Here is a 26,221-nt window from a genome sequence, read left to right as displayed (position 1 = left end):
TTAATGATGCCATGTCACCTCAGTCACTGTAGTTAGTCTCGAGTTAGATCAAAACCGATTCATATTCAAAATTAAATTAATGTCAAACAATTAAAGTTTTCAAAAAGTCAAATCTAAAATGTTCAAAGTGTAGCAAATAAATCATAGATGATTATGGTGGTGGATCCAAATTAACATACAATGATTAAATGCACTAGATAATAGGAACCGTCGCTGAAACAATTATTTAAACGTCTCTTAAATAGTTAAATTATTTAAAACTACTTTTTATAACTACAAGAATAATTGTGGCGGTGATATAATTACTATTAGTAATTTAGGTGCTAACTATATGTTTTACAAAACTAAAACAATTAAGGAAATGAAATAAAACAGAAAGGGAAATAAAAGAAAAACAAAAATACAAAAAAAAGATAAAAGAGAAGCCCCCCTACCCCCGCGCTGGGCCACGGCCCAGATGGCCTCGGGGCCAATTAGGCCGGCCCAGCCGACTCCCACCGTCCACGCTCGCCGCGCGTTTCCGCGACCGCGGCCCTCGCGCGCTGGCCGCCGCTTGGGCTACGACCTTGACCCCGCACCCGCGCCCGTAAACCCGCCTGCCACGCGCGCACCGCCCTTCGCCGGCGCCGCCTCTGCCGATGACGCCCACTGCTTGCCGTCGCGGCGCCTGACCGCGCGCCATCACCGGCGGCACACCCCGCCATGGGTTCTGTTGAGCGAGCCAGCCGGTCCCTGTTGGAACAGTGGTGATAACCCCCATATTAGTTTAAGGGCTACCCCCCTGTGGGTATGACTAGTGGGGCCGCCCCTTTTAGAACAAAAAAAGAATATCAAAATAACTAAAAACAATTAATAATTAATTAATTTAATAATTAATTAACTTAATTAGATCTGTTAAATTAACCTGATTAACTCTGATTAGATAACCTAATAATTAATTAACTAATTAATTATGTTTAGTTAAACTGTGACTATGACAAGTGGGACCCACACGTAAGTTTGACTAGTCAACAGGACCGTTGACTGCTGACTGGACCTGCTGACTGTGCTGTTGACCCAGTCAATGGCCCCATCTGTCAGGTTGACCAGTCAACCCCTGTTGACTGCTGAGGTCGGCATGACATCATGCTGATGTCATAAATTCAATTTCAAATTAAATAAAATAATTAATTAAATTCTAGAAATTAATAAATTCTTTTAAAAATCATATAAAATAAACCGTGACTCAGATGAAAATACTTTGTATATGAAAGTTGCTCAGAACGACGAGACGAATCCAAAAACGCAGCCCATTCATCTGCCACGCGTCCCTAGCATAGCGAACCTGCAACATTTCACCTCCGGTTCATCGGTACGGAATCGCGAAACACCGGGAATACTTTCCCGGATGTTTCCCCCCTTCGTCGGTATCACCTTCTACCGCGTTAGGGCATACCTAGCACCGCGTATTGCCTCTTTATGTTTTGTGATGCTTTGTTTGCATTATATTTATTGTTTCTCCCCCTCTTCTCTCCGGTAGACTACGAGACTGACGTCGCTGCTGCCCTGATCGACTATGGTGTTGACGACCCCTCTCTCTTGCCAGAGCAACCAGGCAAGCCCCCCTTGATCACCAGATATCGCCTACTCTTCTCTATACTGCTTGCATTAGAGTAGTGTAGCATGTTACTGCTTTCCGTTAATCCTATTCTGTTGCATAGCCTGTCATTGTTCTACAACTGTTGATACCTTACCTGCAATCCTAAATGCTTAGTATAGGATGCTAGTTTACCATCAGTGGCCCTACATTCTTGTCCGTCCGCCATGCTATACTACTGGGCCGTGATCACTTCGGGAGGTGATCACGGGCATATGTTATATACTTATACTGTTACATTACTTATGATACTGTTCGGAGATGGGGGCTGAAGGGGCAGGTGGCTCCATCCCGGTAGAGGTGGGCCTGGGTTCCCGACGGCCCCCGACTGCAACTTTGTGGCGGAGCGACAGGGCAGGTTGAGACCACCTAGGAGAGAGGTGGGCCTGTCCCTGGTCGGCGTTCGCGGTTACTTCAAAATAACACGCTTAACAAGATCTGGGTATTTGATCTGAGTCTGGCTACTGGCCTATACGCACTAACCATCTACGCGGGGGAAGTTATGGGCACTCGATGTCGTGGCATCAGCCGAAGCCTTCATGACGTTAGCAACTGAGCAGCGCGTGCCGGATTGGACCATAAGCATGCTCATGTATTAAGGGGGCTAGTTCTGCTTCCGGCCGCCCTCGCAACGTGCAGGTGTGCAATGGGCGATGGGCCCAGACCCCTGCGCCATAGGATTTAGACCGACGTGCTGACCTCTCTGTTGTGCCTAGGTAGTGCTGCGATGTGTTGATCTTCCGAGGCCGGGCATGACCCAGGAAAGTGTGTCCGACCAAATGGGATCGAGCGTGTTGGGTTATGTGGTGCACCCCTGCAGGGAAGTTAATCTATTCGAATAGCCGTGATCTTCGGTAACAGGACGACTTGGAGTTGTACCTTGACCTTATGACAACTAGAACCGGATACTTAATAAAACACACCCTTCCAAGTGCCAGATACAACCGGTGGTCGCTCTCTCACATGGCGACGAGGGGAGGATCATCGGTTAGGATTATGCTATGCGATGCTACTTGGTGAACTTACCATCTACTCTCTTCTCCTGCTGCAAGATGGAGGTTACCAGAAGCGTAGTCTTCGAAAGGACTAGCTATCCCCCTCTTATTCCGGCATTCTGCAGTTCAGTCCACATATGATACCCTTATTCCATTTGATACCAATGCATACATATGTAGTGTAGCTCCTTGCTTGCGAGTACTTTGGATGAGTACTCACGGTTGCTTTTCTCCCCCTTTTCCCGTTTCCTATATCCGATTGCTGCAACCAGACGTTGGAGTCCAGGAGCCAGACGCCACCGTTGATGACGACTACTACTACTTGGGAGGTGCCTGCTACTACGTGCAGCCCGCTGACGACGACCAGGAGTAGTTTAGGAATATCCCAGACAGGAGGCCTGCGCCTCTTTCGATCTGTATCCCAGTTTGTGCTAGCCTTCTTAAGGCAAACTTGTTTAACTTATGTCTGTACTCAGATATTGTTGCTTCCGCTGACTCGTCTATGATCGAGATCTTGTATTTGAGCCCTCGAGGCCCCCTGGCTTGTAATATGATGCTTGTATGACTTATTTTTATTTGTAGAGTTGTGTTGTGATATCTTCCCGAGAGTCCCTGATCTTGACCGTACATGTTTGCGTGTATGATTAGTGTACGATTGAATCGGGGGCATCACAAGTTGGTATCAGAGCCGACTGCCTGTAGGAATCCCCCTTCCACACTCCTTGGCCGAAGTTGAGTCTAGACATTTCAAAAACTTTTACTAACATGGTTGTGTGCCTTACGGGACCACGTCGCCATCTGGGTGGTATTAGGATCTTTTACTCATCAATCCTTACTCTGGGACTCTGAACTCTCTTCTATTCGGGTTAAATGAATTTTGCTAAATCTAACATTAGGATCTCGTTATCACTTTCACCCAGAGAGCCCCTTATTACTGATGATCGTCTGCTGTACGTGAAGACCCTGAAGATACTCTCTGCTGTTAACCCGAGAACTTGTGTTCATTGCGTTTGCAATTCCCCTTCCACCGTCAACCCTTATGGATAACTACTTGCAGTTGTTATTCTTACATTCATCCCCAGTTGGTCTTGTTATTACAAGATACCCCATAATACTTGTCGTTGTTTCGATAATCCTTTGAGCTTACTGCCTTGCTGTTCCTTGTCACCTGAATACCCCTATGGATAATTCTCGCACTTATCGAGTATCCGCTCACCCCCCAGTTGTTCATGTGTTTCACAATGGTTTTCAAAATACTATTCGATCTTCCGAAAATCTTCAGTAGCTTATTGCTCTTGAAATTCTTTGCTTGCTTGCATTATGGTTAATCCCATAAGTATAGTAATCTTATTGGCATTCTTTGCCACCGTCATTTTGATCCTATTGATTCAACATGAGTGCGAATGCACGCAATCATCAGTCGGATCCTAGAATTCATCCTTCCGGCTCAGACGCCAGTTTAAACATGAGCTGGATCTCGACCAATCAATTGACCATCGATCTTACCCCTAAGGCTATTCAACTTATCCATCCCTGATCAGAGCATTGCTTCTGATCCCTTGTCTTGGAATTGATAATTCCTTTGCATTTGAGCCTTGAATTAGTCGGTTGTTTCTAAAGTCTGATTTCCTTGCATTGTTTCTCCCTCTGGTTGAGTACCGATGCTCACACCAGATCCCTTGAGGACCACCAGATCCTTTGTTGGATTTTACCCGACAGCGTCCTTCATATTCAATAAGTCTGTGAGCCTTTCCTCGGATACATAATGCCTTTGGTAAATTGTATCCTCTGCTTTCTCAAGCATGCTCTACTATCGAGCTTGTGTTGTTTATTCTTGAAATTTGTGGTATATACTCCTAAGATGCCCTGATGGGTTGAACCTATGCCTTCCCCAAACGGTATGAACCCGAAAGTTTTCGTGAGTCATACTCTTCTGTTGCTCCGCCAGACAGAATTTCTACACTACAACCTCATCAAAAGCGAGAAGTAAAATGAAAGGTTATGCATTGAAGAAGTGGGAGTCGACCTTGAGCCCTTGCGTTCATGCCCATGGACCCAATGTGGAACTTTTCTTTGAAGCTTCTTGTAAATGATAATAATCCCCTTGTTATAAGTTTGTCCTGTATCTATGTTTGGTCCTTTACAATCATGGTTCCGACCATATTTTCTCCTTAATACCATTTCTCGGACAAGTTGAAGTACTTGTCTTGTGCAGATCATTGCACTTGTCCAACCTTTACTTTGATCTACCGTCGAGTATTACACTATGATATCTTGATAATGTCATGGTACTACATAACTTCTTATGGGTTCTTCATCAAATGTTATTTCTCCCCTAATCCAATTTTTCTTAGGTTCTGGGTTGTCATCAACCGAGAACACCGAATAGTGAATCGAGTCTGTACTCCGATTCAATAACTCCTAAGTAATTTTCATTTCTTACATGTTTAATAACCCTTCAAGTCATTCCTAGCCTGATTGGCCATATCATTATCATGAAAAAATTTAACTGTGCTACCTGGTCCTTCTTCCCGGAGCAAAATTTTCGATGATGAGCTAAGCTTACGTCGATCTTCCTCGTCATAACACTTTGCCTTGAACTACAAGCTTGTTTTGAGTTTGTGTCATACCCTTGGTTTTAGTAACCTTTCGCCTCATCATTCCTTTGGCTTGATGTCATCGCCGATCGATTACATCTTCATGAAATCTCTCAACAATTGTGTCGTGATCATCATCGGCATTCTAAGCTCTTCCAGGATGTCAATTGAGTTCATGATGAGAAATACCATCCTTGCCCTTAATGATCTGTATTATCATCGACCACTTTATTGACTTCCCTCCAACACAAACTTGTCGTGTTTTGTGTTATACCTTGAGTTCCTTGCTATCCAGCATTTGTTCTTCTTTACCTTGGAGTATTACCATCTTTAATGTCAAGAAAGTCGTGAGAATTTAACCACCTCTTAAGGATTCTTGATACAGGTAATACTTCTCACCATCACCTTTCTTTCTTGGTCCCCGTGTTGGTTCTAACCGGGATACCAACAGGTGAACGGTGCTGTTTGGATTCTGCCCTTCTAGCAACCCTATTGCTTTGAAATTAATGGTCGAAGGTTCATTCTTAGACTATTGATCACTGAATCAGCATTCTAACATTTGATCATGCTACCTAAGGCCATACTTTGGGCACCCTTTTCAATTAATGTTTAATTGTGTATGTTTTCCTTGAGCATACATCATTTTATCATTTGATCCGACAAATGTTATCTCCTTGTTCACATAACTGTGGAAATCCATCTTTTTGGATACCTCGTTGAATTATTGCTGAGTCCATCAGCCACCTCTTCATCATCTCCTTGGCTTAATGATGAATCCCTTTGTGTATCCAGAGTCTGACCTTTGATTAAAGACCATGTCAATGCTATCTCGAAGCATGCCTATGGTACTCCGATTTTCAACAAGAACATTGGAGCCCAATGCTGAATGCTTCTTGCTCAATTATCCAAACATCATTGTATGGGTAATGTCATGAAATTCCTCTCCCATTACCTAAATGGTATTCTATGTTATATCCTGTCATGGATATCATGCTCTGCTTGTCCTTGGGAAGGATATACCCTTGAAATATGTGTTTAAACACATTTTTCCTTTTCATTGTTCTGTTTAATCTGATAATCATATTTTCCTTTCCATTGTTCTGTTTAACCTTCTTGAGGTTTATATGATCTAAGCAGTAATGCGTCACTGCTTTTATCAGCACCTGAGTGTACAACTCTGTCAGTAAGACCCTGTTACTATTGTTGTTGACATCCTGGTAACCCCCGATGGACGAGAACTTTGCCTATTGGTCCGCCTCGTTCAACGAGCAGGAAAATGGTTCTCTTCGTCCCTCGCCCTTGGTACCGATGTTGTTGCCAACATAACTGACATGCTATCCGCTGACATGTCTTTCCTACATGGTCATGCCAGACGTCACCGCCCTTCCTACCGTTAACTCACATGGTGGGCCCATAACCCATAGTTCCCAGGATCGAAACCTGACTCTCATGTACACCTCTATCTCCGAAGTTATTCCTCGCGCTTGACTTCGTATGTAGTTCACAGGTCACCTTCCTAGAGATGATCTACTCTGGTATCAGAAACAATACCTATTCCTGCTGCTCCGAACCCTTTTCGTGCGCCGTTCCAGACAGCGAACGATTGTCTAAACCACTTGAAACTTCTTACTGTACCTTCTTGCTTGGCTCTCGATGTGTTTCATTTGACCAACTCGAGAGATATTCATGTAATCATTCATGGGATAACCCCCTGTGATTACCCCTTATAGCCTTCCATCCTTGTCGAGCCCCCCCTGTCCTAGTCGTAAGCACGACGGAGTTCCAGAAGAAAAGATGCGTACTACATCATGATGACCTAAAGGAGAAAAATGAATACATCAACATAATGGATCGACCACTTCGAGAAGAGCAATCAAGACCGAGAAGGTCCGTTAGAATTTCGTAACCAAATTCCCCTCACTTCCCCTCTTAAATCTCGGGACGAGATTTCTTGTAGTGGAGGAGAACTGTGACGCCCGGATAATTAAGCTACAGTAAATCCCTGTTAATGATGCCATGTCACCTCAGTCACTGTAGTTAGTCTCGAGTTAGATCAAAACCGATTCATATTCAAAATTAAATTAATGTCAAACAATTAAAGTTTTCAAAAAGTCAAATCTAAAATGTTCAAAGTGTAGCAAATAAATCATAGATGATTATGGTGGTGGATCCAAATTAACATACAATGATTAAATGCACTAGATAATAGGAACCGTCGCTGAAACAATTATTTAAACGTCTCTTAAATAGTTAAATTATTTAAAACTACTTTTTATAACTACAAGAATAATTGTGGCGGTGATATAATTACTATTAGTAATTTAGGTGCTAACTATATGTTTTACAAAACTAAAACAATTAAGGAAATGAAATAAAACAGAAAGGGAAATAAAAGAAAAACAAAAATACAAAAAAAAAGATAAAAGAGAAGCCCCCCTACCCCCGCGCTGGGCCACGGCCCAGATGGCCTCGGGGCCAATTAGGCCGGCCCAGCCGACTCCCACCGTCCACGCTCGCCGCGCGTTTCCGCGACCGCGGCCCTCGCGCGCTGGCCGCCGCTTGGGCTACGACCTTGACCCCGCACCCGCGCCCGTAAACCCGCCTGCCACGCGCGCACCGCCCTTCGCCGGCGCCGCCTCTGCCGATGCGTAAGTTAGGATTATGCTATGCGATGCTACTTGGTGAACTTACCATCTACTCTCTTCTCCTGCTGCAAGATGGAGGTTACCAGAATAGTAGTCTTCGAAAGGACTAGCTATCCCCCTCTTATTCCGGCATTCTGCAGTTCAGTCCACATATGATACCCTTATTCCATTTGATACCAATGCATACATATGTAGTGTAGCTCCTTGCTTGTGAGTACTTTGGATGAGTACTCACGGTTGCTTTTCTCCCCCTTTTCCCCTTTCCTATATCTGATTGCTGCAACCAGACGTTGGAGTCCAGGAGACAGACGCCACCGTTGATGACGACTACTACTACTCGGGAGGTGCCTACTACTACGTGCAGCCCGCTGACGACGACCAGGAGTAGTTTAGGAGGATCCCAGACAGGAGGCCTGCGCCTCTTTCGATTTATATCCTAGTTTGTGCTAGCCTTCTTAAGGCAAACTTGTTTAACTTATGTCTGTACTCAGATATTGTTGCTTCCGCTGACTCGTCTATGATCGAGCTCTTGTATTCGAGCCCTTGAGGCCCCCTGGCTTGTAATATGATGCTTGTATGACTTATTTTTATTTGTAGAGTTGTGTTGTGATATCTTCCCGTGAGTCCCTGATCTTGACCATACACGTTTGCGTGTATGATTAGTGTACGATTGAATCGGGGGCGTCACAGCGCCCTTGGCTTGGCGCTCCTCCCGAACTGCCACCAACGCCGCACTGGCGGAGTACGGGGTGGCAGCAAGGTAGAGTACCAGAGGCTCGAGGGGCTGTGGTGCCACCATCACTAGAGGGCTAGTAAGGTATTTCTTGAGGTCTTGGAAGGCCCGGTCGGCCTCCGGGTTCCACTCGAACGGGCCCTTCCTCTTCATGAGATTGAAGAATGGTAAGGCGCGCTCTCCCAGTTTGGAGATGAAACGCCCTGACGTAGTCACCCACCCTGCTAGCTTCTGCATCTCTTTGAGGGTCTGCGGCGGGCTCATGTCCTCGATAGCCTTGACCTTCTCCGGGTTCGCCTCAATCCCCTTGTGGGACACGAGGAATCCCAGCAGCTTGCCGGAGGGGACACCGAACACACACTTCTCCGGGTTGAGCCTCAAGCTCACTTGGCACAGGCTCTAGAAGGTCTCCTCCAAGTCTTGAATCAATGTCCTTGCCTCGCGAGGTTTGACCACTATGTCATCGACATAAGCGTCTGCGTTCCTCCCGAGCTGCCGCCCCAGAGCGATGTGCATCAACCGCTGAAAGGCCGCGCCTGCATTGCGCAGCCCAAAGGGCATGCAGGTGTAGCAGTACACCCCACATGGTGTCAGGAAGGCCGTATTCTCCACATCTTCCACCGCCATCTTGATTTGATGATACCCCGAGAACGCATCCAGGAAGCACAGCAGGTCGCACTCGGTGGTGGAGTCAACAATCTGGTCGATGCGCGGGAGTGGGAACGGGTCTTGAGGGCAGGCTTTGTTAAGATTGGTGAAGTAAACGCACATCCGTTCCTTCCCGCCTTTCTTCGGCACCACGACAGGGTTCACCAGCCATTCGGGGTATCAGACCTCTCGGATGGCACCTGCCGCTTCCAGCTTGCGTGTCTCTTGGATGATGAAGGCCTGCTTCTCAGTGGACTGCCGTCTCACTCGCTGCTTCACGGGGCGGATGTTGGGGCATACCCTTAGATGATGCTGGATCACCTCCCTTGGGACCCCTACCAGCTGATTGGGCTCCCATGCGAATATCTCCTTGTTCGCGCGCAAGAACCTCACCAGGGCTTCTTCTTGTTCCAGGTCAAGGCCGGCTCCTATGGTAAAGGTGGCTCCTGAAGACCCGTCCTCACTGACCGATACCTGCTTATTTTCTGCCTTGTCTTGGGTGAACAACTTCTTCTTCTTGGTGGGTGCGGCCTCCCTGGCCGCGGGGGCACCGGTGTCGGCGGGTTGTGCTGCTGCCGCGGTCTTGAAGCCGAGCCTGAGCACCTTCACGGCCTCCTTAGTGTCCCCCTTGATGGTGAGGACGCCCTTGATCCCTGGCATCTTCATGAGGTTGTAAGCCGGGTGAGTCACCGCCATGAACTGAGCGAGAGCCGGGTACCCGAGGATGGCGTTGTACGGGAGACCGATGCGAGTGATGTCGAAGTCCACCAGCTCGGTGCGGTAGTTGTCGCGTGTGCCGAAGGTGACAGGGAGGCGGATCTGTTCCAGGGAGTGGGCAGCTCCATCACCCACTCCCGAGAAGGGCTTACTGAGGCCGAGCCGCTCGAGTGGCACGTGGAGAAGGCTGAAGGCGTCCACGGAGAGCAAGTTGAGGCCAGCACCACCGTCGATGAGGGTCTTGGTGATGGCCACGTTGCATATGGTGGGCGTGCAGAGCATCGGGAGCATTCCAGAGCCGGCGATGGAGTCGGGGTGGTCTTCTGAGCCGAAGGTAAGGTCGGCCTCCGACGCAGCCCAGCCCGGCGGAGCCCCCGGGTGCCAGGAGGTGGCTCCGATCTGACGAAGGAACGACTTGGCGTGGCGATCTGACGGCGGTGCTTGAGAGCCACCCAGCAGGGCCGCGACTGCGTGGTGTGCTGGCACCACGTAGCGAGTAGTGAAGAGGTCACGGAGCTCCTCCCAAGATGCCACCGTGGATCCAGGAAGGTTGAGCAGCCAGGCGCGTGGCTCGCCGGTGAGGGCCATGGGAAGCCAGTTGGCCATGACCTTGTCATCACCCCCGGCTTTGAGGACGGCCTCCTCGTACGCCAGCAGGAAAGCTGGCGGGTCCGCCGCACCGTCGTAGCGCGGCGGCATCTCTGGCCTGAACTTGGGCAGCCACTTCACCCGCCGCAGGGCGGGGTCCAGGGCTCGGAGCCCCTGGCCCCGTTATCAATGCTGACAGTTGGGGTCGGCGGCAGGGCGCCTGCCATTTGGGCGAAGCGCGGTGGCGACGGAGCGCAGATCGACGAAGGGGAAGCCATGATGCACCCCTACCTGGCGCCAAATGTCGGCTGTGGTGTTCCGGCAAACCCTTAAGGTTCGAACACTGGGGTGCGCGCGAAGTCTTTTCCTCCCACTGATCTATGCCCTAGCTCGCTAAGATCTCGCGGACGAACTCGATGAACTCGCAACACAGAAAGACACAAGATTTATGCTGGTTCGGGCCACCGTTGTGGTGTAATACCCTACTCCAGTGTGGTGGTGGTGGATTGCCTCTTGGGCTGATGATGAACAATACAAGGGGAAGAACAACCACCTTAGGTTGAGGTGTTCTTGTGCTTGGCCAACTTGTGTGGGTGAGAGTGATTTTCTGGCCCTCCCTGCCTATGGTGGTGGCTAGTCCTATTTATAGAGTCCCTGGTCCTCTTCCCAAATATTGTGTGGGAAGGGAGCCAACAACGGCAGGCAATTTTGAAGGGGGGACAGCTAGTACAAGCCATCCTGACAAAGGTGGTCTTCGCCTGCCAAAGGCTCTGGTGGTGACGCCGTCTTGGGCTCCAAGATGACCTCCGTCTTGCCGTCCTTCTGGTCTTGGTCTTGTTGCACCAAAATGGCAACCTTTGCTTGATGCCTCGGTACTCCTCGCCTATGCTAGTCTCCTTAGCACCAAAGAGGAAATAAGGAAGCTACGCGCGCTGGCGCCCGCCTGGTGTCGATTGTCATGGCTCACGTCACGAGAGCCTCGTGAGGTTTGCCTCGCCTTGATATCACCGCTCCTCATGAGCCTGCCTGACTAGGCAACTCTAGAGGAGGTCTTGCGTCATCCGCCTCGCGAGGCTTGGCCCCTCGTGAGGGTCTTGGATGCCTTGTTGATGAAGATGGGTCGTACGGACAGCTGGCTTAGCCATGCCGCGGGCCGCAGGCAGGAAAGTCTGGGGACCCCCATTCCCAGAACACCGACATAATTGCTGTCCTCCGAGTCCCCATATGTGGTCTGTTCATCAGAGCTGTCTTGCCCGCCTTCCTGTTCCTCCTGCTCGGATTCTACCTCAACAGGGTCTTTGTTGTCCGGAGTATCATCTTCTCTGGTGCTGGCAGTGTTTTCTCTTGGGTGATGTGACCTAGGGCGCCGGTGTCCGGGCTCTGTACCAGGCGGTTTATTCTCGACCGGATCCTCGCTTTCATCGTCGAGAGCACCGTAAGGTGTGTCTATTATACACATGTCATACCATGAAGTGGGCATCCCATGTCGAGCGGGTAGTAAGCTCTGGCCCTACCCCTTATCGTTGTCCACACCGTCGATGTCTTCGGGGCGGGGGTCGGGCGTGTTGGTTAGGTCTTCAACAGTGGCTACGAAGTGGGTGGCAGGTGGGAAACAAAATTCTCCATCGTCCGCTGAAAGTTCGAACCGAGCATAGTTCAGCGACGAGTCGTTTGCCAGGGATAGGTTTTTAGCGAGTTTAGTATGTCACCCATGGGCGAATGTTGGAAGACATCTGCGGTGCTGAACTTGAAGATCGATAACCGATCGAGTTCGGTATACGCGGGCTCGCAGGGTTCCGAGTTCGACATCGGAGGCGAGTCCGAGGTTCCGTTGATGCAGATACCGTATGAAGTGGAATCTGCGTGCGGCTCCAGCGCCGCGGAATCGGTAGCCCCCGTGATGGGGTCGAGCTTCCCATCTTCGGGCGACTTGATCTGCTCCGGATTTAAGGCCAGAGCTGCTACAGGAGCTATCTCCTGGATGCGGCCCGATGACAGGTTTAAGCCATGTTCATCGAGGCGATTGGGAGCGATTGCCGTGGTCTCGAATCCTTCGAAGATCAAATCTACATGGATGTCCACGACGTAATTCAAGCTTACAAATCTGACCTGATGTCCAGGGGCGTAGCTGTCGATCTGCTCCAGATGGCCAAGCGAGTTGGCCCGCAGTACGAAGCCGCCAAATATGAAGATCTGTCCAGGGAGGAAGGTTCCTCTTTGGACAGCGTCATTATTGACGATTGAAGGGGCCATCGAACCTTTTGTCGATGGCATAGTGGAACTCTCAATGAAAGCACCAATGTCGGTGTCAAAACCGGCGAATCTCGGGTAGGGGGTCCCGAACTGTGTGTCTAGGATCGATGGCAACAGGAGAGACGGGGGACACGATGTTTACCCAGGTTCGGGCCCTCTCTATGGAGGTAATACCCTACTTCCTGCTTGATTTAGCTTGATGAATATGAGTATTACAAGAGTTGATCTACCACGAGACCGTAATGGCTAAACCCTAGAAGCCTAGCCTATGAATATGGTAATGAGTATATGTGATGTCCTTTCCGGACTATCCCCTTCGGTTTATATAGACACCGAGGGGATCTAGGGTTTACATGGAGTCGGTTACATAAGAAGGAATCTTCGGTCGCCAACCTTGCCTTCCATGCCAAGTAGAGTCCAACTCGGACACGGTGCACTCTTCGGCCTTTATGTCTTCACAGCCCATCAGTCCGGCCCATGGATAACAGGCCGGACGCCCGAGGACCCCTTAGTCCAGGACTCCCTCAATGGGTCCGCTAGGTACTTGGTGAGGCGATGGTAGGTTCATGGGGATGACCTTGGGATGCTCCGCATCATTTAACCTTCAACAAGGACCGACCGTAGTCAAATTCGATTCAACTAAAGTTGGAGAAACAGACACCCGCCAGCCACCTTTATGCAAAACAAGTTGCATGTCTGTCGGTGGAACCGGTCTCATGAACGTGGTCATGTAAGGTTGGTCCGGGCCACTTAATCCAACAATACCGTTGAATCAAAATAAGACGTTGGTGGTAAGCAGTATGACTATTACGCACACAACTCTTTGTGTTCTACTGGTGCATATCATCTACGCATAGACCTGGCTCTGATGCCACTACTTGGGAACGTAGCATGAAATTTCAAAAAAATTCCTACGATCATGCAAGATCTGTCTAGGAGATGCATAGCAACGAGAGGGGGAGTGTGTGTCCACGTTCCCTCATAGAACGAAAGTAGAAGCGTTAGGTTAACGCGGTTGATGTAGTCGAATGTCTTCACGATCCAACCGATCTAGTACCGATGACACCTCCGAGTTGAACACATATTCAGGTCGATGACGTCCCTCGAACTCTTGATCCAGCAGAGGGTCGAGGGAGAGTTTCGTCAGCACGATGGCGTGGTGATGGTGATGGTGATGTGATCTGCGCAGGGCTTCGCCTAAGCACTACGATGCTATGACCGGAGGAGTAAAATGTGGAGAGAGGCGCCACACATGGCTTGGAACACTTGGTGTGTCTCGAAGGGGTGCCCTGCCCACGTATATAAAGGAGGGAGAGGAGGAGGCTGGCCACCAGGGGCGCGCCAAGAGGGGGGAGTCCTACTATGACTCCAGTCCTAGTAGGATTTGCCCCCCTTTTTTCCTTCTCATGGAGGGGGAAAGAGGGAAGGAGAGGGAGAGGGGGAAAGGAAAGGGGGTCCGCGCCCCCTTCCCATTCTCCAATTCGGACAACCCATGGGGGGGGGCACGTGCCACCCATTGTGGTCTCCCCTCTCCCTCTCCCCTATGGCCCATTACTTCCCTGGGGAGTTCCGGTAACCCCTCGGTACTCCGATAAATATCCCAAACGTCCCGAAACCATTCCGGTGTCCAAATACTATCGTCCAATATATCAATCTTTACCCCTCAACCATTCCGAGACTCCTCGTCATGTCCGTGATCTCATTCGGGACTCCAAACAATCTTTGGTCACCAAAACACATAACTCATAATACAAATCATCATCGAACGTTAAGTGTGCAGACCCTATGGGTTCAAGAACTATGTAGACATGACCGAGACACATCTCCGGTCAATAACCAACAGCGGAACCTGGATGCTCATATTGGTTCCTACATATTCCACGAAGTTTTTTATCGGTCAAACCGTAATGACAACATACATTATTCCCTTTGTCATCGGTATGTTACTTGCCCGAGATTCGATCGTCGGTATCTTCATACCTAGTTCAATCTCATTACCAACAAGTCCCTTTACTCATTCCGTAATGCATCATCCCGCAACTAACTCATTAGTCACATTGCTTGCAAGGCTTATTATGATGTCCGTTACCGAGAGGGCCCAGAGATACCTCTCTGATACTCGGAGTGACAAATCCTAATCTCGATCTATGCCAACCCAACAAACACCTTTGGAGATACCTGTAGAGCATCTTTATAATCACCCAGTTACGTTGTGACGTTTGATAGCACACAAGGTATTCCTCTGGTATCCGGGAGTTGCATAATCTCATAGTCAAAGGAATATGTATATGACATGAAGAAAGCAATAGCAATAAAACTTAACGATCATTATGCTAAGCTAACGGATGGGTCTTGTCCGTCGCATCATTCTCCTAATCATGTGATCTCATTCATCAAATGACAACTCATGTCTATAGTTAGGAAATTTAACCATCTTTGATTAACAAGCTAGTCTAGTAGAGGCTTTACTAGGGACTGATGTCGCTTGAAGCTACGTCGGTATTTCCCCAAAGAGGAAGGGATGATGCAGCACGGCGGCGGTAGGTATTTCCCTCAGATATGAAACCAAGGTTATCGAACTAGTAGGAGAACCAAGCAACACAACGTAAACAGCACCTGCACACAAATAACAACTTCTCGCAACTCGACGTGTTAAAGGGGTTGTCAATCCCTTCCGGGTACAGCGCCTCAAGATAGGCAAACAGACGTGAGGTAAATTTGTAGTAGATTGATAGATCGAACGCCAAACAAATAAATAAAGATAAATTGCATCAAGGTATTTTGGGTTTTTGGTTTAATAGATCTGAAAATAAAAGCAAATAAAAATATATCGCAAAGGCAAATATATGAGAAAGAAGATCCGGGGGCCGTAGGTTTCACTAGTGGCTTCTGTCGAGAAAAATAGCAAACGGTGGGTAAACAAATTACTGTTGGGCAATTGATAGAACCTCAAATAATTATGACGATATCTAGGCAATGATCATTACATAGGCATCACGTCCGAGATTAGTAGACCGACTCCTGCCTGCATCTACTACTATTACTCCACACATCGACCGCTATCCAGCATGCATCTAGTGTATTAAGTTCATGGAAAAATAGAGTAATGCAATAAGAACGTTGACATGATGTAGAAGAGATCCGTTTATGTATGGAGGTAGATATAGATCCCCTCTTTTTATCCTTAGTAGCAACGATACATACGTGTCGGTTCCCTTTCTTTCATTGGGAACAAGCACTGTAAGATCGAACCCACTACCGGGCACCTCTTCCCATTACAAGTTAAATAGATCAAGTTGGCCAAACAAAACCCAAATATCGTAGAAGAAATACGAGGCTATAAGAGATCATGCATAAAAGAGATCAAAGAAACTCAAATACTTTCATGGATATAAAAAGATAGATCCAATCATAAACTCAAAGTTCATCGATCCCAACAAACACCCCGCAAAAGAGTTACATCATATGGATCTCCAAGAGACCATTGTATTGAGAATCAAGAGAGAGAGAGAGAGAGATGAAGCCATCTAGTTACTAACTACGGACCCGAAGGTCTACAAAGAACTACTCACGCATCATCGGAGAGGCACCAATGGAGGTGGTGAACCCCATCCGAGATGGTGTCTAGATTGGATTTGGTGGTTCTAGACTCTGCGGCGGCTGGATGAATATTTTGTCGACCCCCCTAGGGTTTTGGGAATATTGGGGTATTTATAGAGGAAAGAGGTGGTCCGGGGGGCACCCGAGGTGGGCATGATGACCCACAAGTATAGGGGATCTATCGTAGTCCTTTCGATAAGTAAGAGTGTCGAACCCAACGAGGAGCAGAAGGAAATGATAAGCGGTTTCCAACATGGTATTCTCTGCAAGTACTGAAATAAGTGGTAACAGATAGTTTTATGATAGGATAATTTGTAACGAGCAAGAAGTAACCAAAGTAAATAAAGTGTAGCAAGGTGGCCCAATCCTTTTTGTAGCAAAGGACAAGCCTGGACAAACTCTTATATCGAGAAAAGCGCTCCCGAGGACACATGGGAATATCTTCAGGCTAGTTTTCATCACGTTCATATGATTCGCGTTCGGTACTTTGATAATTTGGTATGTGGGTGGACCGGTGCTTGGGTACTGCCCTTACTTGGACAAGCATCCCACTTATGATTAACCTCTATTGCAAGCATCCGCAACTACAACAAAAGTATTAAGGTAAACCTAACCATAGCATGAAGCATATGGATCCAAATCAGCCCCTTACGAAGCAACGCATAAACTAGGGTTTAAGCTTCTGTCACTCTAGCAACCCATCATCTACTTATTACTTCCCAATGCCTTCCTCTAGGCCCAAATAATGGTGAAGTATCATGTAGTCGACGTTCACATAACACCACTAGAGGAGAGACAAAATACATCTCATCAAAATATCGAACGAATACCAAACTCACATGACTACTAATAGCAAGACTTCTCCCATGTCCTCAGGAACAAATGTAACTACTCACAAAGCATATTCACGTTCATAATCAGAGGGGTATTAATATGCATATAGGATCTGAACATAAGATCTTCCACCAAATAAACCAACTAGCATCAACTACAAGGAGTAATTAACTAGCAATCTACTAGTACCAATCCCAGACTTGCAGACAAGAATTGGATACAAGAGATGAACTAGGGTTTTGAGAGGAGATGGTGCTGGTGAAGATGTTGATGGAGATTGCCCTCTCCCGATGAGAGGAGCGTTGGTGATGACGATGGCGATGATTTCCCCCTCCCAGAGGGAAGTTTCTCTGGCAGAACAGCTCTGCTGGAGCCCTAGATTGGTTCCGCCAAGGTTCCGCCTCGTGGCAGTGGAGTTTCGTCCGAGAAGATGACTTATGATTTTTTCTCATAGAAGGACCTCATATAGCAGAAGATGGCCATCGGCGCGCCCCCACCCTCGTGGGCAGGGTGTGGCCCCCCTGGTGAACTTCTTGCGCTCAATATTTTTCATATATTCTGAAAACATCTTCCGTGAAGTTTCAAGACGTTTGGAGCTGTGCAGAATAGGTCTCTAATATTTGCTCCTTTTCTAGCCCAGAATCCCAGCTGCAGGCATTCTCCCTCTTTATGTAAACCTTGTAAAATAAGAGGGAATAGGCATAAGTATTGTGACATAATGTGTAATAACAGCCCATAATGCAATAAATATCGATATAAAAGCATGATGCAAAATGGACGTATCAGGGCACAACCCACCAGGGCGCGCTTAGGCCTCCTGGTGCGCCCTGGTGGGTTTTCCCCTCCTCGGGACTCCCCCAGGTGCAACCAGGGCCCAATATCTTCCATCTGGTCCATAAACAATCTCCGTAAAGTTTCGTGGCATTTGGACTCCGTTTGATATTTATTTTAGGCGACGTAAAAAACATGGAAAAACAGCAACTGGCACTTGGCACCATGTCAATAGGTTAGTACCAAAAAAGATATAAAATGACTATAAAATGATTATAAAACATCCAAGATTGATAATAAAACAGCATGGAACAATCAAAAATTATATATACGTTTGCTACCTCTTGAGCACTGCGTTGGTCTTCCCTTGAAGAGGAAAGGGTGATGCAGCAAAGTAGCGTAAGTATTTCCCTCAATTTTAGAGAACCAAGGTATCAATCCAGTAGGAGGACACATGCAAGTCCCTCGTACCAAGACAAACAAATAAGAACCTCACAACCAACGCGATAAAGGGGTTGTCAATCCCTTGATGGTCACTTACGAGAGTGAGATCTGATAGAGATGATAAAATAATATTTTTGGTATTTTTATGATAAAGATTAAAAGTAAAGATTGCAAAATAAAAGGTAATAGAAATAGCTTGTTGATGGAAGATTAATATGATGGAGAATAGACCCCGGGGCCATAGGTTTCACTAGTGGCTTCTCTCAAGATAGCATAAGTATTATGGTGGGTGAACAAATTACTGTCGAGCAATTGATAGAAAAGCGAATAATTATGAGAATATCTAGGCATGATCATGTATATAGGCATCACGTCCGTGACAAGTAGACCGACTCCTGCTTGCATCTACTACTATTACTCCACACATCGACCACTATCCAGCATGCATCTAGAGTATTAAGTTCATATGAACAGAGTAACACATTAGGTAAGATGACATGATGTAGAGGGATAAACTCAAGCAATATTATATAAACCCCATCTTTTTATCCTCGATGGCAACAATACAATACGTGTCGTTTCCCTTTCTGTCACTGGGATCGAGCACCACAAGATTGAACCCAAAGCTAAGCACTTCTCCCATTGCAAGAAAGATCAATCTAGTAGGCCAAACCAAACTGATAATTCGAAGAGACTTGCAAAGATAACCAATCATGCATACAAGATTTCAGAGAAGAATCAAATATTGTTCATATATAGACTTGATCATAAACCCACAATTCATCGGATCTCGACAAACACACCGCAAAAAGAGTTACATCGAATAGATCTCCAAGAAGATCGAGGAGAACTTTGTATTGAGATTCAAAGAGAGAGAAGAAGCCATCTAGCTAATAACTATGGACCCGAAGGTCTAAAGTAAACTACTCACACATCATCGGAGGGGCCATGGAGTTGATGTAGAGGCCCTCCGTGATCGATGCCCCCTCCGATGGAGCTCTGGAAAAGGCCCCAAGATGCGGCAGTGGAAATAGGGTTTCGTGGTGCTCTTGGTTGTTTTCTGGGTATATGAGTATATATAGGAGGAAGAAGTAGGTCGGTTGAGCCATGAGGGGCCCACGGGGGGGGGGGGGGGAGGGCGCGCCTAGGGGGTAGGCGCGCCCCCCTGCCTCGTTGACTCCTTGTTTGTTTCTTGACGTCCACTCCAAGTCCTCTGGATCACGTTTGTTCCAAAAATCACGTTCCTGAAGGTTTCATTCTGTTTGGATTCCGTTTGATATTCCTTTTCTACGAAACACTGAAATAAAAAAAAAGAAACAATTTGCACTGGGCTTTGGGTTAATAGGTTAGTTCCAAAAATAATATAAAAATGTAAAAATAAAGCCCATTAACATCCAAAACAGATAATATAATAGCATGGAACAATAGAAAATTATAGATACGCTAGAGACGTATCAAGCATCCCCAAGCTTAATTCCTCCTTGTCCTCGAGTAGGTAAATGATAAAAACAAAAATTTTGATGTGGAATGCTACCTAACATAATTCTCAATGTAATTCACTTTATTGTGGCATGAATATTCAGATCCAAAAGATTCAAGACAAAAGTCTAATATTGACATAATAATAATACTTCAAGCATACTAACTAAGCAATTATGTCTTATCAAAATGACATGGAAAAAGAATGTTCATCCCTACAAAATCATATAGTTTGGTCATGCTCCATTTTCGTTACACAAGAATGCTCTCATCATGCACAACCCCGATGACAAGCCAAGCAATTGTTTCACACTTTAGTAATCTCAATTTTTTTTCAACTTTCACGCAATACATGAGCGCGAGGCATGGATATAGCACTATGGGTGGAATAGAATATGATGATGGGGGTTATGTGGAGAAGACAAAAAAGGAGAAAGTCTCACATCGACACGGCTAATCAATGGGCTAGGGAGATGCCCATCAACTGATGTCAATGCAAGGAGTAGGGATTGCCATGCAATGGATGCACTAGAGCTATAAATGTATGAAAGCTCAACAAAAGAAACTAAGTGGGTGTGCATCCAACTTGCTTGCTCACGAATACCTAGGGCATTTGAGGAAGCCCATTGTTGGAATATACAAGCCAAGTTCTATAATGAAAAATTCCTACTAGTATATGAAGGTGACAAAACAAGAGACTCTCTATCATGAAGATCATGGTGCGACTTTGAAGCACAAGTGTGGAGAAAAGGATAGTAGCATTGCCCCTTTTTATTTCTTTTTTTTGGGCCTTCCTTTTTTTATTTGGGCTTTCTCTTTTTTGGGACAATGCTCTATTAATGATGATCATCATACCTCTATTTATTTACAACTCAATGATTACAACTCGATACTAGAACAAAGTATGACTGTATATGAATGCCTCCGGCGGTGTACCGGGAAGGGCAATGAATCAAGAGTGACATGTATGAAAAATTATGTACGGTGGCTTTGCCATAAATACGATGTCAACTACATGATCATGCAAGGCAATATGACAATGATGATGTGTGTCATGATAAATGGAACGGTGGAAAGTTGCATGGCAATATATCTCGGAATGGCTATGGAAATGCCATAATAGGTAGGTATGGTGGCTGTTTTGAGGAACATATAAGGAGGTTTATGTGTGATAGAGCGTATCATATCACGGGGTTTGGATGCACCGGCGAAGTTTGCACCAGCTCTCAAGGTGACAGCGGGCAATGCACGGTACCGAAGAGGCTAGCAATGATGGAAGGGTGAGAGTGCGTATAATCCATGGACTCAACATTAGTCATAAAGAACTCACATACTTATTAAAAAAATCTAGAAGTCATCAAAAACCAAGCATTACGCGCATGCTCCTAGGGGGATAGATTGGTAGGAAAAGACCATCACTCGTCCCCGACCGCCACTCATAAGGAAGACAATCAAATAACACCTCATGTTTCAAATTTGTTACACAACGGTCACCATACGTGTATGCTACGGGACTTGCGAACTTCAACGCAAGTATTTATCAAATTCACAACTACTCAACTAGCACACTCTAATATTACCACCTTTATATCTCAAAACAATTATCAAGTATCAAACTTCTCCTAGTACTCAATGCACTTTTTATGAAAGTTTTTATTATACAATCTTGGATGCCTATCATATTAGGACTAAATTCATAACCAAAGCAAATTACCATGCTGTTCTAAGATAATATCAAAATAATATAAGTGAAGCATGAGAGATCAATAATTCTATAAAATAAAACCACCACCGTGCTCTAAAAGATATAAGCGAAGCACTAGAGCAAAATTATCTAGCTCAAAAGGTATAAGTGAAGCACATAGAGTATTCTAATAAATTCCGGTTCATGTGTGTCTCTCCCAAAAGGTGTGCACAGCAAGGATGATTCTTAGAAACTAAAAAGCAAATACTCAAATCATACAAGACACTCCAAGCAAAACACATATCATGTGGTGAATAAAAATATAGCTCCAAGTAAAGTTACCAATGGACGAAGACAAAAGAGGGGATGCCATCCGGGGCATCCCCAAGCTTAGGCTTTTGGTTGTCCTTGAATTTTACCTTGGGTTGCCATGGGAATCCCCAAGCTTAGGCTCTTTCCACTCTTTGTTCCATAATCCATCAAATCTTTACCCAAAACTTGAAAACTTCACAACACAAAACTTAAAAGAAAATCTCGTGAGCTCCGTTAGTAAAATAAAACAAACAACCACTTCAAGGTACTGTAATGAACTCATTCTTTATTTATATTGGTGATAAACCTACTTTATTCCAACTTTTTATGGTTCATAAACTCTATTACTATCCATAGATTCATCAAAATAAGCAAACAACACACGAAAAACAGAATCTGTCAAAAATAGAACAGTCTGCAGTAATCTGTAGGTTTCGAATACTTCTGGAACCCTAAAAATTCTAAAATAAATTTATGGACGTGTGGAATTTATCTATTAATCATTTTCAAAAAGAATTAACTAAATATCACTCTCCAGTAAAAAAAAATGGCAGCAAATCTCATGAGCGCTAAAGTTTCTGTGTTTTACAGCAAGATCGCCAAGACTTTCCCCAAGTCTTCGCAAAGGTTCTACTTGGAACAAACACTAATTAAAAGCATAAAAACACATCTAAACAGAGGCTAGATGAATTATTTATTACTAAACAGAACTAAAAAGCAAGGAACAAAAATAAAATTTGGTTGCTTCCCAACAAGTGCTATCGTTTAACGCCCCTAGCTATGCATAAAAGCAAAGATAGATCTAGGTATTGTCATCTTTGGTATGAAATCCATAAGTGGCCCTCATAATAGATTCATAATGTAATTTAATTTTCTTTCTAGGAAAGTTCTCCATGCCCTTTGAGGGAGTCCTGGATTAGGGGGTGTCCGGATGGCCGGACTATATCTTCAGCCGGACTCCTGGACTATGAAGATACAAGATTGAAGACTTCGTCCCGTGTCCGGAAGGGACTTTCCTCGGCGTGGAAGGCAAGCTTGGCGATACGGATATGCAGATCTCCTACCATTGTAATCGAATTTGTGTAACCCTAACCCTCTCCGGTGTCTATATAAACCGGAGGGTTTTAGTCCATAGGACAACATACAGAACAACAATCATACCATAGGCTAGCTTCTAGGGTTTAGCCTCTCCGATCTCGTGGTAGATCTACTCTTGTACTACCCATATCATCAATATTAATCAAGCAGGACGTAGGGTTTTACCTCCATCAAGAGGGCCCGAACCTGGGTAAAACTTCATGTCCCTTGCCTCCTGTTACCATCCGGCCTAGACACACAGTTCAGGACCCCCTACCCGAGATCCGCCGGTTTTGACACCGACATTGGTGCTTTCATTGAGAGTTCCTCTGTGTCGTCGCTGTTAGGCTTGATGGCTCCTACGATCATCAATAGCGATGCAGTCCAGGGTGAGACCTTCCTCCCCGGACAGATCTTCGTTTTCGGCGGCTTCGCACTGCGGGCCAATTCACTTGGCCATCTGGAGCAGATCGAAAGCTATGCCCCTTGCCGTCAGGTCAGATTTGGAAGTTTAAACTACACGGCTGACATCCGCGGGGACTTGATCCTCGACGGATTCAAGCCACTACCGAGTGCGCCGCATTGTCACGACGAGCATGATCTAGCTCTGCCGCCGAATAGTGCCCTGGAGGCCGCACCCGCATCGGCTTCGACCCTTAATTCGAAGCCAACTGCGCCGATCGAGGATGGGTGGTTGGACGCCGCCTCGGGGGCTGCGATCCCAACGGCGATCGAGCCGAACACCAGCCCTGCACTCCGCGAGACTCGTGACTCCAAGGAGCCGGACTCCTCTCCGGACTCCGAACCCTCCGCGCCCCTGCCGATCAAATCCGATTGGGCACCGATCATGGAGTTTACTGCCGCGAACATCTTTCAGCACTCGCCTTTCGGCGATATTCTGAAGACACTAAAGTCTCTCTCTTTATCAGGAGAGCCCTGGCCGGACTACGGTCAGCAAGGTTGGGATACGGACGATGAAGAAATTCAAAGCCCACCCACCACCCACTTTGTAGCCACTGTCGATGATTTAACCGACATGCTTGACTTCGACTTCAAAGACATCGACGGTATGGACGCCGATGCAGGAGACGATGAAGAACCAGCGCCTATTGGGCCCTGGAAAGTCACCTCGTCATACGACATATACATGGTGGACACCCCAAAAGAAGGATATGGCGATGGAATAGCGGAGGATGACCCCTCCAAGAAACAGCCTAAGCGCTGGCGTCAGCGGCGCCGCTCAAAATCCCGCCAAAGCAAACACGGCGATTCCGGCACGGGAGATAATAATACTCCGGAGAGTGCCGAAGAAAACCCCCTCCAGCAAGATTCAGCACAGGGGGATAGAGAAGCCAGCCCTCATGGGAGAGCGGCAGACATAGAGGTCGAGGACGATAATTATACGCCTCCCTCCGAAGACGAGGCAAGCCTCGACGACGACGAATTCGTCGTGCCAGAGGATCCCGTCGAGCAAGAGCGTTTTCAACGCAGGCTTATGGCCACGGCAAGAAGCCTCAAGAAAAAATAGCAACAGCTTAGAGCTGATCAAGATTTTCTAGTCGACAGATGGACTGAAGTCCTTGCAGCCGAAGAGCATAAACTCGAACGCCCCTCCAAGAGCTACCCAAAGCGCAGGTTGCTACCCTGATTAGAGGAGGAAGCACTTAAACCTACATCACCAGCACTTGATACGGCCGACCGGCCACCTCGTGGCCGCGACAGAGAGGCCTCTCGGCCCTCCACTCAAGCCACACCCCGTACCAAGGCATGGGAAAATGCGCCTGACCTGCGAGATATGTTGGAGGACAAGGCAAGGCAAACAAGATCGATCTACGGATCGCGTGGGCGCCCCACGACTCGAGACGGTAACCGTCACACCGGACCCAAATCCGGCAGGGCCAAACACAGTAGACAAAGCTCATTGGAGCTATGTCGTGATATAGCCTAGTACAGAGGTGCCGCACACTCACTATGCTTCACAGACGAAGTAATGGATCATCAAATCCCCGAGGGTTTCAAACCCGTAAACATCGAATCATATGATGGCACAACAGATCCTGCAGTATGGATCGAGGATTATCTCCTTCATATCCACATGGCCCGTGGCGATGATCTCCACGCCATCAAATACCTCCCACTCAAGCTTAAAGGACCAGCTCGGCATTGGCTTAACAGCTTGCCAGCAGGATCAATCGGTTGTTGGGAGGACCTAGAAGTCGCATTCCTCGACAATTTCTAGGGCACTTATGTGTGACCCCCAGACACAGATGACCTAAGCCACGTAATTCAGCAGCCAGATGAATCGGCCAGGCAATTCTGGACACGGTTCCTAACAAAGAAAAATCAAATAGTCGACTGTCCAGACGCAGAGGCCCTAGCAGTCTTCAAGCACAATATCTGTGACGAGTGGCTTGCCTGGCACCTTGGACAGGAAAAGCCGAAATCTATGGCAGCACTCACGACACTCATGACTCGCTTTTGCGCGGGAGAAGACAACTGGCTTGCTCATTGCAACAATATGACCAAGAACCCTGGTAATTCGGATACCAGGGACAGTAGTGGTAGGTCGCGTCGCAACAAGCAGAAGCGCCGCATTAACGATGACAATGCTGAGGATACATCAGTTAATGCCGGATTCAGAGGCTATAAATCCGGTCAGCGGAAAAAGCCATTCAAAAGAAATCCTAGGGGGCCGTCCAGTTTGGACCGAATACTCGACCGCTTGTGCCAGATACACGGCACCCCCGAAAAGCCGGCCAACCACACCAACAGGGATTGTTGGGTGTTCAAGCAGGCAAGCAAGTTAAATGCTGAAAATACTAACAAGGGGCTGCATAGTGATGACGACGAAGAGCCCCGGCCGCCGAACAACAGTGGACAGAAGGGTTTTCCCCCACAAGTGCGGACGGTGAACATGATATACGCAACCCACATCCCCAAGAGGGAGCGGAAGCGCGTGTTAAGGGACGTATACGCGGTAGAGCCAGTCGCCCCAAAGTTCAACCCATGGTCCTCCTGCCTGATCACCTTTGATCGAAGGGACCAACCCACTAGCACCCGTCATGGCGGATTCGCCGCATTGGTTCTAGACCCAATTATTGACGGATTTCATCTCACTAGAGTCCTTATGGACGGCGGCAGCAGCCTGAACCTGCTTTACCAGGATACAGTGCGGAAAATGGGCATAGATCCCTCGAGGATTAAGCCC

This window comes from Triticum urartu, chromosome 1A, assembly GCF_056163025.1.
Source record: "Triticum urartu cultivar PI428250 chromosome 1A, HENAU_Tu73, whole genome shotgun sequence".
NCBI lineage: Eukaryota > Viridiplantae > Streptophyta > Magnoliopsida > Poales > Poaceae > Triticum > Triticum urartu.
The sequence above is the reverse complement of the archived record's forward strand: the minus strand, read 5'-3'. Positions refer to the sequence as shown.